Genomic DNA, 18,617 nt, shown 5'->3' on the forward strand with positions numbered 1-18,617 from the left:
CCTTTGACTAATCAGTTCAGTCCCCCTCGTCATGCAAGTCAGACAAGTCAGGTGTCTCTACAACGTTTAACGCGACGTGGTTACGGCAAAGGAAGCATACAATGACACAGCATACAATGCAAAGTTCCCCAACAGTCCTGCATATGACTCCTCTCTCGTTTGCCCCTTATGGGCTTTCTCAATCCTGCATCTTAGACCATAAACTTCTATTCAGCATATTCCATAAACAACTGTCACAGCTGCGTTTTTCAGACTCACCCGGGGCGCTGCCGCTACTTCCTCCTCTTGGGACCGGCAAACCTCAGTTTAATACATCAGATGTTTTTTTTTTTTTTTTTACCTCCTCCGCCGATCTCCAGCCCTTTTCAAAGCTCCGAGGTTAGCACTCGCAGCGATCCTCTCTCTCAGCTGTTCTAATCCTCCTTACTGCCTCGCTGCCGCTCTGCTGCCCATCAAGCTCTCTCCTCAACTCCGGTTCTTAGTCTCATCACCAGGGGGTTCGGCGGGTGTCCTGCCGCTTACTGTCGGCTTTGGGGAGATGGGCGGGGGGGCTATGCAGCCTTGTCCCCAATCAGCTGCATGTCAGGAGAGCCCGTGCTGCGTGCACACAGGACGAGCTCGGCGTCCGCACTAACCCCGCCTCAACATCCGGCTCCTCCCTCTGAAAAAAAAAAAAAAAGCGACATGGAAGTGGTTATTAATAGATATGTGCAATTCGGTTAGTTCCAAATTCGTTTTATAACGAATTTTGTCAAATTCGTTAATTCTGTAATCTCCGAATTTCGAATTTCCAAATTTTTGAAAATTCGAACTTTCGGAAATACAGAAATTCGAAATTTCGGAAATCGGAAATTCGGAATTCGGAAATTCGAGATTTCGGAAATTTGAAAATTCCAAATTAGGAAATTCGAATATTCTAAATTTCATAAATTTGAAAACGAAAACATTTAGAAATGTGAAAATCCAAAAATAAGAATGAAAATTCAAAAGAATGGAAATCTGAAAATTTAAAAACCCGAAAACCTGAAATAATAACTAACTAATAATAAATATTAATTTAAATAGGAATTTCCTTTCAAATTCGGATTTTCACATTTTTGAATTTCCGAATTCCGAAAAATCAGAAAATTCATTGAATGAGTTTACCAAAAATGTAAATGTTGTAGACTATACAGCCTCGTGCCACATAACTAAGCTCCATTTCATGCTGAAGAAACTAAATTATTAATGTATCTTAAATAGAAAACTAGGTTTAGATAGATCTTTGCTCCAAAAGCATGTTCTTAAAATAAATTTGATAAAAATAAAAAAAAATCGATTTAAATAAAAAAAATCTGATTTAAATAAAAAAAAAACTCAGACTCAATCATACAGTTTGTAGTGTACATAGATTTGCAAAACAATGGGATAAAGGGATAATATTTGGTTTATCTCATGGTTGCTGTGAAATTGTGTGAATGCATCAATGCAGTGCATGTTATCTCAGCTTGCAGAGCTTGGATTAATTGAATGAGTTTACCAAAAATGCAAATATTGTAGAATATACAGCCTCATGCCACATAACTAAGCTCCATTTCATGCTGAATAAACTAAATTATTAATGTATCTTAAATAGAAAACTATCTTTCTTTTACATACATCACGGGACACAGAGTCAGGCTAATATTCATTACCTGCTGGGTTGTTATACTCCATCTCCAAATGAACGGACACTGGTAGACCAAAGGTCTTTAGACAGGAAGTGGTCCCTTATATAACCCCTCCCACACAGGAAGCACTTCAGTTTTTTTTATTTATCAGTGTCTGCAAGGTGGATGGTACGGTTTGTTTGAGCTCACTGGGTTCCAGCTCTCTAGTCTCACAAACGGTTCTTAAATGCATCAAGGGGTTGATGGATCAGATCCGTTTGACACAGGCTTTCTATACATAGATAAATGGTACCCGAGCCTCGCAAAGAAGACTCAAGATCCTGCGAGCTTTTGCCTGTAATTCGGCCTCCGGGCGCTGGACCCTGCGAAGTGGAATCCTGGAGCTAAGGCATTTCCTGCAGGGTGCTGTACAGGTCCAAGGAAGTGGACCCTAAACGTGAAAAGGGTACCCAAGTCCTTGAAGGTCCTCAAGTGAAAGGAACCCGCCGTGATGGGTGAAGTTTGGGCCCTTAGTTTCTAAGTGTGATGATTAGTGATAGGGTTTGGTAAAGTGAGAAGGTCGCCTCTGAGGAGAAGACAGTCTCACTGTAAGTATAAAAAAGGTTATGTATAGCATAGTTAGGGATGTTCAGCCATTTCCCCATCATCCAGTTTTGTTTGGTGTGTGGGGGGGGGGTGCACTAACATAGTGCACCTGGCAAAAAATGCTCTTTAAAAATAATATTTGTACTGCGGATGTCTATATTTTTCTACGTAATTTATTGTCACATATGGGGTACGCCCCATGGCCCTGCACATATGTTATTCCCCATTTTCCCCTTTCCAAGTTTGTGGGATACTCTGTATATAATTTTTACAGGTATTTTTGTAGGGGCAGATGCACAAAGCCAATGAGGACATGGCTTGTTTTGGTGGGGGGATGGATGTAGCACCCTCCTAGGTAGGTGCTGGAAGAGAGTATAGTTTTTGGTCTTTTTGATTACCAGGAAGATGGTCAGGTAAAACTTAGAGTGATCTCTGCCTTCCAGGGAGCAGGATCTATTGGTTAGGTCTGCTCATTGTACCCAGGTGCAGCTCAGCTTGTCAGACTGTCCCATACTGGTCCAATAGGGAGGCATATTGGACAGTGGGAGGGGACCTGACAAGCGGGTGCACAGATTTTATTACAGTCCTGGCAATTGGCAGAGGAAAAGTGCCACATTGCATGTTGGGCTACTGTATAAAAGCCCAGGGCACATGTGCTCAGAGTCAGTTGATCCAAGGAACAGAGTTCAGGAATAGGGATGAGCCCAACATTTTTCGGGAGCAGTGATTTTAATAATGCTTAAAGTGAAACAATAAAAGTGTAATATCCCTTTAAATTTGGTACTTGGGGGGTGTCTATGGTATGCCTTTAAAGGGGCGCATGTTTCCCGTGTTTAGTCTGACAGCAAAATGACATTTCTAAAGGAAAAAAGTCATGTAAAACCACTATCACTAGCGCCGGCTATAATGAATTGTCAGTCCGGCAATACACATAAAAGTTCATTGATAAAAACGGCATGAAATTTCCCCACAGGGGAACCCCGAACCAGAATTTAAAAAAAAAATGTGTGGGGGTCCCCCTAAATTCCATACCAGGCCCTTCAGGTCTGGTATGGATTTTAAGGGGAACCCCACACCAAATTTTTTTTTAAAAATGGCATGGGGTCCCCCCAAAAATCCATACCAGACCCTTATCCGAGCACACAACCTGGCAGGCCGTAGGAAAAGAGGGGGGACGAGAGAGCGCCCCCCCTCCTGAACCGTACCAGGCCACATGCTCTCAACATGGGGAGGGTGCTTTGGGGTAGCCCCCAAAGCACCTTGTCCCCATGTTGATGGGGAGAAGGGCCTCATCCCCACAACCCTTGCCTGGTGGTTGTGGGGGTCTGCGGGCGGGGGGTTTAACAAGAGGACCCCCAGATCCCTCCCCCCCGTGTGAATTGGTAATGGGGTACAAATGTATCCCTACCATTTTACAAAAAAAGTGTCAAAAAGGTTAAAAAAAACACAAGAGACAGTTTTTGACAAGCCCTTTATTAATTTCTTCTTCTTTCCGCTTCTTCTTCCATCTTCTTTCTTCTGGTCTTCCTTTGGTGTTCTTCTTCCTCCATCTTCTTCTTCTCCATCTTCTTATTCCTCCGCTCTTCTCATCCTGAATCTTCCTCCGGCTTCTTCTCCGCTCCATCAGCACGATCCGCCTCAGTGGGTGTGTCTTCAGCCGTGTGATGCTTCAGTTCTTCTGACACTTCTTATATAACGGAGGGCGGGGCCACCCGGTGACCCCTCCTCTGACGCACGGGGACTTCAAGGGGACTTCTCTGTGGCTTTCCCCATGTTGTCAGAGGGGGGCGGGGTAAATGGGTGACCCCGCCCCCTCTGACAACACGGGGAAATAATTGCAGGTATTTGGTGGTATTTGATTGCCTCTGCGGTTTTTATTTTTTGCGCTAGAAACAAAAAAAGCGACAATTTAAAAAAAACAATGTTTTTTTACCTTTTGCCATAATAAATATCCCCAAATTAAAAAAAAAAAAAAAAAAATTCTTCCTCAGTTTAGGCCAATATATTCTTCTACATATTTTTGTTTGTTTGTACCCACAAATCCCCGTTCTGGCTCTTTTAGAAGTGATTGCGGGGGCCCGGCGGACATCGCGGCCGCCAGGCGCACGTATTGGCCCCTCAGTGACACGGTGGGCGCGCGCACCCCCTATACCCCTTAAAGCGGCTGCCGTAAAGCTACAGTGCTTCGCGCAGGGGAGCCGGCGGCAGGCGGTCGGCAAGCGGTTAAAATGGACCTTCAGTCATTTGTTCATCTTTCCATCTATTAAATCTTCTGCCCTTGTTGTTATTTTAACTTTGGATAGTAAAATATTTTTTTTCTGCCAGTAAATCCCTTATACAGCCAACTTCCTGTTTCTTGTCTGGTCATTAGCCTAGTCTTATGACATCATGCACAGCTCTCTCTCTCACTCTTGTGAGAGTTTGCCAGGAAGGGGGGGGGGGGAGGTGAGTCATAAGAGGGCCAATGAGAGCTGCAGAACTGGAGGTGTGCCTCTGTGTAAATCCAGGAAGTGAACAGGCAGCAGCTTCAGATGTCCACAGTTAAAATGGCTGCAGCCAGACTCAGCGGAGGGAGATTTCTACAGCATATTTGGCAAGTACAGAATCACAGTATATATAAAATAATATGCAACGTGGTTGGAGTGAAGCTTCAGAATGTCAAAGATGTTTTTATTACAAACTATGTGAGCAGACTGCATTTCCTATTTAACCACATACTCTTCAATTTCCTTCTGCATACAGTGCCTTGAAAAAGTATTCATACCCCCTTGAAATTATCCACATTTTGTCATGTTACAACCAAAAACATAAATGTATTTTATTGGGGTTTTATGTGATAGACCAACACAAAGTGGCACATAATTGTGAAGTGGAAGGAAAATGATAAATGGTTTTCCACATTTTTTACAAATAAATATGTGAAAAGTGTGTGGGGGGGCATTTGTATTCAGCCCCCTTTTACTCTGATACTCCTAACTAAAATCTAGTGGAACCAATTGCCTTCAGAAGACACCTAAATAGTAAATAGAGTCCACCTGTGTGTAATTTAATCTCAGTATATATATATATATATGTATATACAGCTATTCTGTGAAGCCCTCAGAAGTTTGTTAGAGAACCTTAGTGAACAAACAGCATCATGAAGGCCAAGGAACACACCAGACAGGTCAGGGATAAAATTGTGGAGAAGTATAAAGCAGGGTTAGGTTATAATAAAATCTCCCAAGCTTTGAACGTCTCACGGAGCTCTGTTCAATCCATCATCCCAAAATGGAAAGAGTATGGGACAACTACAAACCTACCAAGACATGGCTGTCCACCTAAACTGACCGGCCGGGCAAGGAGAACATTCATCAGAGAAGAGCCAAGAGGTCCATGGTAACTCTGGAGGAGCTGCAGAGATCCACAGCTCAGGTGGGAGAATCTGTCCACAGGACAACTAATAGTCCTGTTCTCCACAAATCTGATCTTTATGGAAGAGTGACAAGAAGAAAGACATTGGTGAAAGAAAGTCATAAGAAGTCCTGTTTGCAGTTTGTGAGAAGCCATGTGGAGGACACAGCAAACATGTGGAAGAAGGTGCTCTGGTCAGATGAGACCAAAATTCAACTTTTAGCCTAAAAGCAAAACCCTGTGTGTGGCGGAAAACTAACACTGCACATCACCCTGAACACACCATCCCCACCGTGAAACATGGTGGTGGCAGCATCATGTGGTGGGGATGCTTTTCTTCAGCAGGGACAGGGAAGCTGGTCAGAGTTGATGGGAAGATGGATGGAGCCAAATACAGGGGAATCTTAGAAGAAAACCTGTTAGAGTCTGCAAAAGACCTGAGACTGGGGCGGAGGTTCACCTTCCAGCAGAACAACGACCCAAAACATACAGCCAGAGCTACAATGGAATGGTTTAGATCAAAGCATATTCATGTGTTAGAATGGCCCAGTCACAGTCCAGACCTAAATCCAATTGAGAATCTGTGGCAAGACTTGAAAACTGCTGTTCACAGACACTCTCCATCCAATCTGACAGAGCTTGAGATATTTTCCAAAGAAGAAGAATGGACAAAAATGTCCTCTCTAGATGTGCAAAGCTGGTAGAGACATCCCCAAAAAGACTTGCAGATGTAATTGCAGTGAAAGGCTACAAAATATTGACTCCGGGGGGCGCCGTACAAATGTACCCCCCACACTTTTCACAGATTTCTTTGTAAAAAAATGTTGAAAACCATTTATCATTTTCCTTCCACTTCACAATTATGTGACACTTTGTGTTGGTCCATCACATAAAATCCCAATAAAATACATTTATGTTTTTGGTTGTAACATGACAAAATATGGAAAATTTCAAGGGGTATGAATACTTTTTTCAGGCACTGTAAATGGCCAGTAAAATTGTTCATGTGCTAAATGGGTTACTTTGTCAGTGCCAATGTGACCCGTGTTATCATGTAGTTTTTTTCAACACCAATGGTTTCCACCTTTCTGGTAGGATCCACTATTTCCGATATGCGGTGAGTACAGAATCCCCTCCTCAGTATACTGTATGTAGTATACATACTGATTTTGTAAATGTAAAATATTGATTTTTTACTTGTAAACAAAAAGTGCCAGAAAAGGTCTGTTCTTCACATGGAGACCATGCAGCGCTTTATGGTTTAAAAAAAAAAAAAAATTGGTCCAGCTAACTGGCACAAAGGTTTATCCGGGACCCCAAATGTCACGTCCTCTGGACTGGTCATGGACCCATGGTTACAGATAATTGGAACCTCATCCCTTGTGACAGGTTTATCAGCACAAGAACAACATACACAGACCGTCCATAGATTCTGTTCTTATTTACATTGTCATGTTGTAAATGGGGGGGGGGGGGACTGCCCCAGTTCCAGAATGACAACCCTGCTGGAAGAATTCAATTGTTGTACCAGAGATCTCCACAAGATGGCAACAAAGCAGCATAAACAGTCATCAGTTTATTCACTTTAATTCCGAGCACTTCCACTCCTATCCTGCCAAGCATAAATTCGCACTGTGCGGTTGTGCAACACTATACACATAGGACATTTTTATTATTTTTTTTTCACACAAATAGAGCTTTCTTTTGGTTGTATTTAATCATTGTTGGGTTTTTAATTTTTTGCTGAATGCTTTGGCATTTTACAAAAGTTACAAAATGAAATTTTTAAGTGCAAATTTCAGTATTTAGGCTACAAACAAGTACACTAGGCAAATAGCAATGTGATCTAAGGTAGATATTAAGATAAAAAAAACATATTTCTGTTATTTTCAATCTAATAATGGCGGATTATTTAGTTCATCAGTTTTTGTCACCTATGTCCAATCACATCCAGCCTTCATCACCCCCTGTCTTCATCACCCCCCCCCCCCCCACCACCACCACCATCACCCACTGCCTCCATCACCCCCTTCCTCCATCACCCCCTGCAACCATCACCCCCTGCCACCATCACCCCCTGCCTCCATCACCCCCTGCCTCCATCACCCCCTGCCACCATCACCCCCTGCCTCCATCACCCCCTGCCACCATCACCCCCTGCCACCATCACCCCCTGCCTCCATCACCCCCTGCCACCATCACCCCCTGCCACCATCACCCCCTGCCTCCATCCACCCCGGTGCCACCATCACCCCCTGCCACCATCACCCCCTGCCTCCATCACCCCCTGTCTTCATCACCCCCTGCCTCCATCACCCCCTGCCACCATCATCCCCTGCCACCATCACCCCCTGCCACCATCACCCCCTGCCACCATCACCCCCTGCCTCCATCACCCCCTGTCTTCATCACCCCCTGCCTCCATCACCCCCTGCCACCATCACCCCTTCCACCATCACCCCCTGCCTCCATCACCCCCTGCCACCATCATCCCCTGCCACCATCACCCCCTGCCACCATCACCCCCTGCCACCATCACCCCCTGCCACCATCACCCCCTGCCACCATCACCCCCTGCCACCATCACCCCCTGCCTCCATCCACCCCGGTGCCACCATCACCCCCTGCCACCATCACCCCCTGCCTCCATCACCCCCTGTCTTCATCACCCCCTGCCTCCATCACCCCCTGCCACCATCACCCCCTGCCTCCATCACCCCCTGCCACCATCACCCCCTGCCACCATCACCCCCTGCCTCCATCACCCCCTGCCACCATCACCCCCTGCCACCATCACCCCCTGCCTTCATCCACCCCGGTGCCACCATCACCCCCTGCCACCATCACCCCCTGCCTCCATCACCCCCTGCCACCATCACCCCCTGCCTCCATCACCCCCTGTCTTCATCACCCCCTGCCTCCATCACTGCCACCATCACCCCCTGCCTCCATCACCCCCTGCCACCATCACCCCCTGCCACCATCACCCCCTGCCTCCATCACCCCCTGCCACCATCACCCCCTGCCTCCATCACCCCCTGCCACCATCACCCCCTGCCACCATCACCCCCTGCCTCCATCACCCCCTGCCACCATCACCCCCTGCCACCATCACCCCCTGCCTTCATCCACCCCGGTGCCACCATCACCCCCTGCCACCATCACCCCCTGCCTCCATCACCCCCTGTCTTCATCACCCCCTGCCTCCATCACCCCCTGCCTCCATCACCCCCTGCCACCATCACCCCCTGCCACCATCACCCCCTGCCTCCATCACCCCCTGCCACCATCACCCCCTGCCACCATCACCCCCTGCCTCCATCACCCCCTGCCACCATCATCCCCTGCCACCATCACCCCCTGCCACCATCACCCCCTGCCTCCATCACCCCCTGCCACCATCACCCCCTGCCACCATCACCCCCTGCCTCCATCACCCCCTGTCTTCATCACCCCCTGCCTCCATCACCCCCTGCCACCATATCCCCTTCCACCATCACCCCCTGCCTCCATCACCCCCTGCCACCATCACCCCCTGCCTCCATCACCCCCTGCCACTATCACCCCCCTGCCTCCATTACCCCCTGCCACCATCACCCCCTGCCACCATCACCCCCTGCCACCATCACCCCCTGCCTCCATCACCCCCTGTCTTCATCACCCCCTGCCTCCATCACCCCCTGCCACCATCACCCCTTCCACCATCACCCCCTGCCTCCATCACCCCCTGCCACCATCATCCCCTGCCACCATCACCCCCTGCCACCATCACCCCCTGCCACCATCACCCCCTACCTCCTTCACCCCCTGCCACCATCACCCCCTGCCACCATCACCCCCTGCCTCCATCACCCCCTGCCACCATCACCCCCTGCCACCATCACCCCCTGCCACCATCACCCCCTACCTCCATCACCCCCTGCCACCATCACCCCCTGCCAGCATCACCCCCTGCCTCCATCACCCCCTGCCACCATCACCCCCTGCCACCATCACCCCCTGCCTCCATCCACCCCGGTGCCACCATTACCCCCTGCCTCCATCACCCCCTGCCACCATCATCCCCTGCCACCATCACCCCCTGCCACCATCACCCCCTACCTCCATCACCCCCTGCCACCATCACCCCCTGCCACCATCACCCCCTGCCTCCATCACCCCCTGCCACCATCACCCCCTACCACCATCACCCCCTGCCACCATCACCCCCTGCCACCATCACCCCCTGCCTCCATCACCCCCTGCCACCATCACCCCCTGCCTCCATCACCCCCTGCCACCATCACCCCCTGCCACCATCACCCCCTGCCTCCATCACCCCCTGCCACCATCACCCCCTGCCACCATCACCCCCTGCCTCCATCCACCCCGGTGCCACCATCACCCCCTGCCACCATCACCCCCTGCCTCCATCACCCCCTCTCTTCATCACCCCCTGCCTCCATCACCCCCTGCCACCATCATCCCCTGCCACCATCACCCCCTGCCACCATCACCCCCTGCCACCATCACCCCCTGTCTTCATCACCCCCTGCCTCCATCACCCCCTGCCACCATCATCCCCTGCCACCATCACCCCCTGCCACCATCACCCCCTGCCACCATCATCCCCTGCCACCATCACCCCCTGCCACCATCACCCCCTGCCTCCATCATCCCTGCCACCATCATCCCCTGCCACCATCACCCCCTGCCACCATCACCCCCTGCCTCCATCACCCCCTGCCACCATCACCCCCTGCCACCATCACCCCCTGCCACCATCACCCCCTGCCTCCATCACCCCCTGTCTTCATCACCCCCTGCCTCCATCACCCCCTGCCACCATCACCCCTTCCACCATCACCCCCTGCCTCCATCACCCCCTGCCACCATCACCCCCTGCCACCATCACCCCCTGCCTCCATCACCCCCTGTCTTCATCACCCCCTGCCTCCATCACCCCTTCCGCCATCACCCCCTGCCTCCATCACCCCCTGCCTCCATCACCCCCTGCCACCATCATCCCCTGCCACCATCACCCCCTGCCACCATCACCCCCTGCCACCATCACCCCCTGCCTCCATCACCCCCTGCCACCATCACCCCTTCCACCATCACCCCCTGCCACCATCATCCCCTGCCACCATCACCCCCTGCCACCATCACCCCCTGCCACCATCACCCCCTACCTCCATCACCCCCTGCCTCCATCACCCCCTGCCTCCATCACCCCCTGCCACCATCTCCCCCTGCCTCCATCACCCCCTGCCACCATCACCCCCTGCCTCCATCACCCCCTGCCACCATCACCCCCTGCCACCATCACCCCCTGCCACCATCACCCCCTGCCACCATCACCCCCTGCCACCATCACCCCCTGCCTCCATCCACCCCGGTGCCACCATCACCCCCTGCCACCATCACCCCCTGCCTCCATCACCCCCTGTCTTCATCACCCCCTGCCTCCATCACCCCCTGCCACCATCACCCCCTGCCTCCATCACCCCCTGCCACCATCACCCCCTGCCACCATCACCCCCTGCCTCCATCACCCCCTGCCACCATCACCCCCTGCCACCATCACCCCCTGCCTTCATCCACCCCGGTGCCACCATCACCCCCTGCCACCATCACCCCCTGCCTCCATCACCCCCTGCCACCATCACCCCCTGCCTCCATCACCCCCTGTCTTCATCACCCCCTGCCTCCATCACTGCCACCATCACCCCCTGCCTCCATCACCCCCTGCCACCATCACCCCCTGCCACCATCACCCCCTGCCTCCATCACCCCCTGCCACCATCACCCCCTGCCTCCATCACCCCCTGCCACCATCACCCCCTGCCACCATCACCCCCTGCCTCCATCACCCCCTGCCACCATCACCCCCTGCCACCATCGCCCCCTGCCTTCATCCACCCCGGTGCCACCATCACCCCCTGCCACCATCATCCCCTGCCTCCATCACCCCCTGTCTTCATCACCCCCTGCCTCCATCACCCCCTGCCTCCATCACCCCCTGCCACCATCACCCCCTGCCACCATCACCCCCTGCCTCCATCACCCCCTGCCACCATCACCCCCTGCCACCATCACCCCCTGCCTCCATCACCCCCTGCCACCATCATCCCCTGCCACCATCACCCCCTGCCACCATCACCCCCTGCCTCCATCACCCCCTGCCACCATCACCCCCTGCCTCCATCACCCCCTGTCTTCATCACCCCCTGCCTCCATCACCCCCTGCCACCATATCCCCTTCCACCATCACCCCCTGCCTCCATCACCCCCTGCCACCATCACCCCCTGCCTCCATCACCCCCTGCCACTATCACCCCCCTGCCTCCATTACCCCCTGCCACCATCACCCCCTGCCACCATCACCCCCTGCCTCCATCACCCCCTGTCTTCATCACCCCCTGCCTCCATCACCCCCTGCCACCATCACCCCTTCCACCATCACCCCCTGCCTCCATCACCCCCTGCCACCATCATCCCCTGCCACCATCACCCCCTGCCACCATCACCCCCTGCCACCATCACCCCCTACCTCCTTCACCCCCTGCCACCATCACCCCCTGCCACCATCACCCCCTGCCTCCATCACCCCCTGCCACCATCACCCCCTGCCACCATCACCCCCTGCCACCATCACCCCCTACCTCCATCACCCCCTGCCACCATCACCCCCTGCCAGCATCACCCCCTGCCTCCATCACCCCCTGCCACCATCACCCCCTGCCACCATCACACCCTGCCTCCATCCACCCCGGTGCCACCATTACCCCCTGCCACCATCACCCCCTGCCTCCATCACCCCCTGCCACCATCACCCCCTGCCTCCATCACCCCCTGCCACCATCACCCTCTGCCATCATCACCCCCTGCCTCCATCACCCCTTGCCACCATCACCCCCTGCCACCATCACCCCCTGCCTCCATCACCCCCTGCCACCATCACCCCCTGCCTCCATCACCCCCTGTCTTCATCACCCCCTGCCTCCATCACCCCCTGCCACCATCACCCCTTCCACCATCACCCCCTGCCTCCATCACCCCCTGCCACCATCATCCCCTGCCACCATCACCCCCTGCCACCATCACCCCCTGCCTCCATCACCCCCTGCCACCATCACCCCCTGCCTCCATCACCCCCTGCCTCCATCACCCCCTGCCACCATCACCCCCTGCCTCCATCACCCCCTGCCACCATCACCCCCTGCCACCATCACCCCCTGCCTCCATCACCCCCTGCCACCATCACCCCCTGCCACCATCACCCCCTGCCTCCATCACCCCCTGCCACCATCACCCCCTGCCTCCATCACCCCCTGCCACCATCACCCCCTGCCACCATCACCCCCTGCCTCCATCACCCCCTGCCACCATCACCCCCTGCCTCCATCACCCCCTGCCACCATCACCCTCTGCCATCATCACCCCCTGCCTCCATCACCCCCTGCCACCATCACCCCCTGCCACCATCACCCCCTGCCTCCATCACCCCCTGCCACCATCACCCCCTGCCTCCATCACCCCCTGTCTTCATCACCCCCTGCCTCCATCACCCCCTGCCACCATCACCCCTTCCACCATCACCCCCTGCCTCCATCACCCCCTGCCACCATCATCCCCTGCCACCATCACCCCCTGCCACCATCACCCCCTGCCTCCATCACCCCCTGCCACCATCACCCCCTGCCTCCATCACCCCCTGCCTCCATCACCCCCTGCCACCATCACCCCCTGCCTCCATCACCCCCTGCCACCATCACCCCCTGCCACCATCACCCCCTGCCTCCATCACCCCCTGCCACCATCACCCCCTGCCACCATCACCCCCTGCCTCCATCACCCCCTGCCACCATCACCCCCTGCCTCCATCACCCCCTGCCACCATCACCCCCTGCCACCATCACCCCCTGCCTCCATCACCCCCTGCCACCATCACCCCCTGCCACCATCACCCCCTGCCTTCATCCACCCCGGTGCCACCATCACCCCCTGCCACCATCACCCCCTGCCTCCATCACCCCCTGTCTTCATCACCCCCTGCCTCCATCACCAGCTGCCACCATCACCCCCTGCCACCATCACCCCCTGCCACCATCAACCCCTGCCTCCATCACCCCCTGCCACCATCATCCCCTGCCACCATCACCCCCTGCCACCATCACCCCCTGCCTCCATCACCCCCTGCCACCATCACCCCCTGCCACCATCACCCCCTGCCTCCATCACCCCCTGCCTCCATCACCCCCTGCCACTATCACCCCCCTGCCTCCATTACCCCCTGCCACCATCACCCCCTGCCACCATCACCCCCTGCCACCAGCACCCCCTGCCTCCATCACCCCCTGTCTTCATCACCCCCTGCCTCCATCACCCCCTGCCACCATCACCCCTTCCACCATCACCCCCTGCCTCCATCACCCCCTGCCACCATCATCCCCTGCCACCATCACCCCCTGCCACCATCACCCCCTACCTCCATCACCCCCTGCCACCATCACCCCCTGCCTCCATCACCCCCTGCCACCATCACCCCCTGCCACCATCACCCCCTGCCTCCATCCACCCCGGTGCCACCATCACCCCCTGCCACCATCACCCCCTGCCTCCATCACCCCCTGCCACCATCACCCCCTGCCATCATCACCCCCTGCCACCATCACCCCCTGCCTCCATCACCCCCTGCCACCATCACCCCCTGCCTCCATCACCCCCTGCCTCCATCACCCCCTGCCACCATCACCCCCTGCCTCCATCACCCCCTGCCACCATCACCCCCTGCCACCATCACCCCCTGCCTCCATCACCCCCTGCCACCATCACCCCCTGCCTCCATCACCCCCTGCCACCATCACCCCCTGCCACCATCACCCCCTGCCACCATCATCCCCTGCCACCATCACTCCCTGCCACCATCACCCCCTGCCTCCATCACCCCCTGCCACCATCACCCCCTGCCTCCATCACCCCCTGCCTCCATCACCCCCTGCCACCATCACCCCCTGCCTCCATCACCCCCTGCCACCATCACCCCCTGCCACCATCACCCCCTGCCTCCATCACCCCCTGCCACCATCACCCCCTGCCACCATCACCCCCTGCCTCCATCACCCCCTGCCACCATCACCCCCTGCCTCCATCACCCCCTGCCACCATCACCCCCTGCCACCATCACCCCCTGCCTCCATCACCCCCTGCCACCATCACCCCCTGCCACCATCACCCCCTGCCTTCATCCACCCCGGTGCCACCATCACCCCCTGCCACCATCACCCCCAGCCTCCATCACCCCCTGTCTTCATCACCCCCTGCCTCCATCACCCCCTGCCTCCATCACCCCCTGCCACCATCACCCCCTGCCACCATCACCCCCTGCCTCCATCACCCCCTGCCACCATCACCCCCTGCCACCATCACCCCCTGCCTCCATCACCCCCTGCCACCATCATCCCCTGCCACCATCACCCCCTGCCACCATCACCCCCTGCCTCCATCACCCCCTGCCACCATCACCCCCTGCCACCATCAGCCCCTGCCTCCATCACCCCCTGTCTTCATCACCCCCTGCCTCCATCACCCCCTGCCACCATATCCCCTTCCACCATCACCCCCTGCCTCCATCACCCCCTGCCACTATCACCCCCCTGCCTCCATTACCCCCTGCCACCATCACCCCCTGCCACCATCACCCCCTGCCACCATCACCCCCTGCCTCCATCACCCCCTGTCTTCATCACCCCCTGCCTCCATCACCCCCTGCCACCATCACCCCTTCCACCATCACCCCCTGCCTCCATCACCCCCTGCCACCATCATCCCCTGCCACCATCACCCCCTGCCACCATCACCCCCTGCCACCATCACCCCCTACCTCCATCACCCCCTGCCACCATCACCCCCTGCCACCATCACCCCCTGCCTCCATCACCCCCTGCCACCATCACCCCCTGCCACCATCACCCCCTACCTCCATCACCCCCTGCCACCATCACCCCCTGCCAGCATCACCCCCTGCCTCCATCACCCCCTGCCACCATCACCCCCTGCCACCATCACCCCCTGCCTCCATCCACCCCGGTGCCACCATTACCCCCTGCCACCATCACCCCCTGCCTCCATCACCCCCTGCCACCATCACCCCCTGCCTCCATCACCCCCTGCCACCATCACCCTCTGCCATCATCACCCCCTGCCTCCATCACCTCTTGCCACCATCACCCCCTGCCACCATCACCCCCTGCCTCCATCACCCCCTGCCACCATCACCCCCTGCCTCCATCACCCCCTGTCCTCATCACCCCCTGCCTCCATCACCCCCTGCCACCATCACCCCTTCCACCATCACCCCCTGCCTCCATCACCCCCTGCCACCATCATCCCCGGCCACCATCACCCCCTGCCACCATCACCCCCTGCCTCCATCACCCCCTGCCACCATCACCCCCTGCCACCATCACCCCCTGCCTCCATCACCCCCTTCCACCATCACCCCCTGCCTCCATCACCCCCTGCCACCATCACCCCCTGCCTCCATCACCCCCTGCCACCATCATCCCAGGCCACCATCACCCCCTGCCACCATCACCCCCTGCCTCCATCACCCCCTGCCACCATCACCCCCTGCCTCCATCACCCCCTGCCACCATCACCCCCTGCCTCCATCACCCCCTGCCACCATCACCCCCTGCCTCCATCACCCCCTGCCACCATCACCCCCTGCCTCCATCACCCCCTGCCACCATCACCCCCTGCCACCATCACCCCCTGCCTCCATCACCCCCTGCCACCATCACCCCCTGCCACCATCACCCCCTGCCTCCATCCACCCCGGTGCCACCATCACCCCCTGCCACCATCACCCCCTGCCTCCATCACCCCCTGCCACCATCACCCCCTGCCTCCATCACCCCCTGCCACCATCACCCTCTGCCATCATCACCCCCTGCCACCATCACCCCCTGCCACCATCACCCCCTGCCTCCATCACCCCCTGCCACCATCACCCCCTGCCTCCATCACCCCCTGTCTTCATCACCCCCTGCCTCCATCACCCCCTGCCACCATCACCCCTTCCACCATCACCCCCTGCCTCCATCACCCCCTGCCACCATCATCCCCTGCCACCATCACCCCCTGCCACCATCACCCCCTGCCTCCATCACCCCCTGCCACCATCACCCCCTGCCTCCATCACCCCCTGCCTCCATCACCCCCTGCCACCATCACCCCCTGCCTCCATCACCCCCTGCCACCATCACCCCCTGCCACCATCACCCCCTGCCTCCATCACCCCCTGCCACCATCACCCCCTGCCACCATCACCCCCTGCCTCCATCACCCCCTGCCACCATCACCCCCTGCCTCCATCACCCCCTGCCACCATCACCCCCTGCCACCATCACCCCCTGCCTCCATCACCCCCTGCCACCATCACCCCCTGCCACCATCACCCCCTGCCTTCATCCACCCCGGTGCCACCATCACCCCCTGCCACCATCACCCCCTGCCTCCATCACCCCCTGTCTTCATCACCCCCTGCCTCCATCACCAGCTGCCACCATCATCCCCTGCCACCATCACCCCCTGCCACCATCACCCCCTGCCACCATCATCCCCTGCCACCATCACCCCCTGCCACCATCACCCCCTGCCTCCATCACCCCCTGCCACCATCATCCCCTGCCACCATCACCCCCTGCCACCATCACCCCCTGCCTCCATCACCCCCTGCCACCATCACCCCCTGCCACCATCACCCCCTGCCTCCATCACCCCCTGCCTCCATCACCCCATGCCACTATCACCCCCCTGCCTCCATTACCCCCTGCCACCATCACCCCCTGCCACCATCACCCCCTGCCACCAGCACCCCCTGCCTCCATCACCCCCTGTCTTCATCACCCCCTGCCTCCATCACCCCCTGCCACCATCACCCCTTCCACCATCACCCCCTGCCTCCATCACCCCCTGCCACCATCATCCCCTGCCACCATCACCCCCTGCCACCATCACCCCCTACCTCCATCACCCCCTGCCACCATCACCCCCTGCCACCATCACCCCCTGCCTCCATCACCCCCTGCCACCATCACCCCCTGCCACCATCACCCCCTGCCTCCATCCACCCCGGTGCCACCATCACCCCCTGCCACCATCACCCCCTGCCTCCATCACCCCCTGCCACCATCACCCCCTGCCTCCATCACCCCCTGCCACCATCACCCCCTGCCATCATCACCCCCTGCCACCATCACCCCCTGCCTCCATCACCCCCTGCCACCATCACCCCCTGCCTCCATCACCCCCTGCCTCCATCACCCCCTGCCACCATCACCCCCTGCCTCCATCACCCCCTGCCACCATCACCCCCTGCCACCATCACCCCCTGCCTCCATCACCCCCTGCCACCATCACCCCCAGCCACCATCACCCCCTGCCTCCATCACCCCCTGCCACCATCACCCCCTGCCTCCATCACCCCCTGCCACCATCACCCCCTGCCACCATCACCCCCTGCCTCCATCACCCCCTGCCACCATCACCCCCTGCCACCATCACCCCCTGCCTCCATCCACCCCGGTGCCACCATCACCCCCTGCCACCATCACCCCCTGCCTCCATCACCCCCTGTCTTCATCACCCCCTGCCTCCATCACCCCCTGCCACCATCATCCCCTGCCACCATCACCCCCTGCCACCATCACCCCCTGCCACCATCATCCCCTGCCACCATCACCCCCTGCCACCATCACCCCCTGCCTCCATCACCCCCTGCCACCATCATCCCCTGCCACCATCACCCCCTGCCACAATCACCCCCTGCCTCCATCACCCCCTGCCACCATCACCCCCTGCCACCATCACCCCCTGCCTCCATCACCCCCTGTCTTCATCACCCCCTGCCTCCATCACCCCCTGCCACCATCACCCCTTCCACCATCACCCCCTGCCTCCATCACCCCCTGCCACCATCACCCCCTGCCTCCATCACCCCCT

This window comes from Aquarana catesbeiana, linkage group LG02 (genome assembly GCF_042186555.1).
Source record: "Aquarana catesbeiana isolate 2022-GZ linkage group LG02, ASM4218655v1, whole genome shotgun sequence".
Classification (NCBI taxonomy): Eukaryota; Metazoa; Chordata; class Amphibia; order Anura; family Ranidae; genus Aquarana; species Aquarana catesbeiana.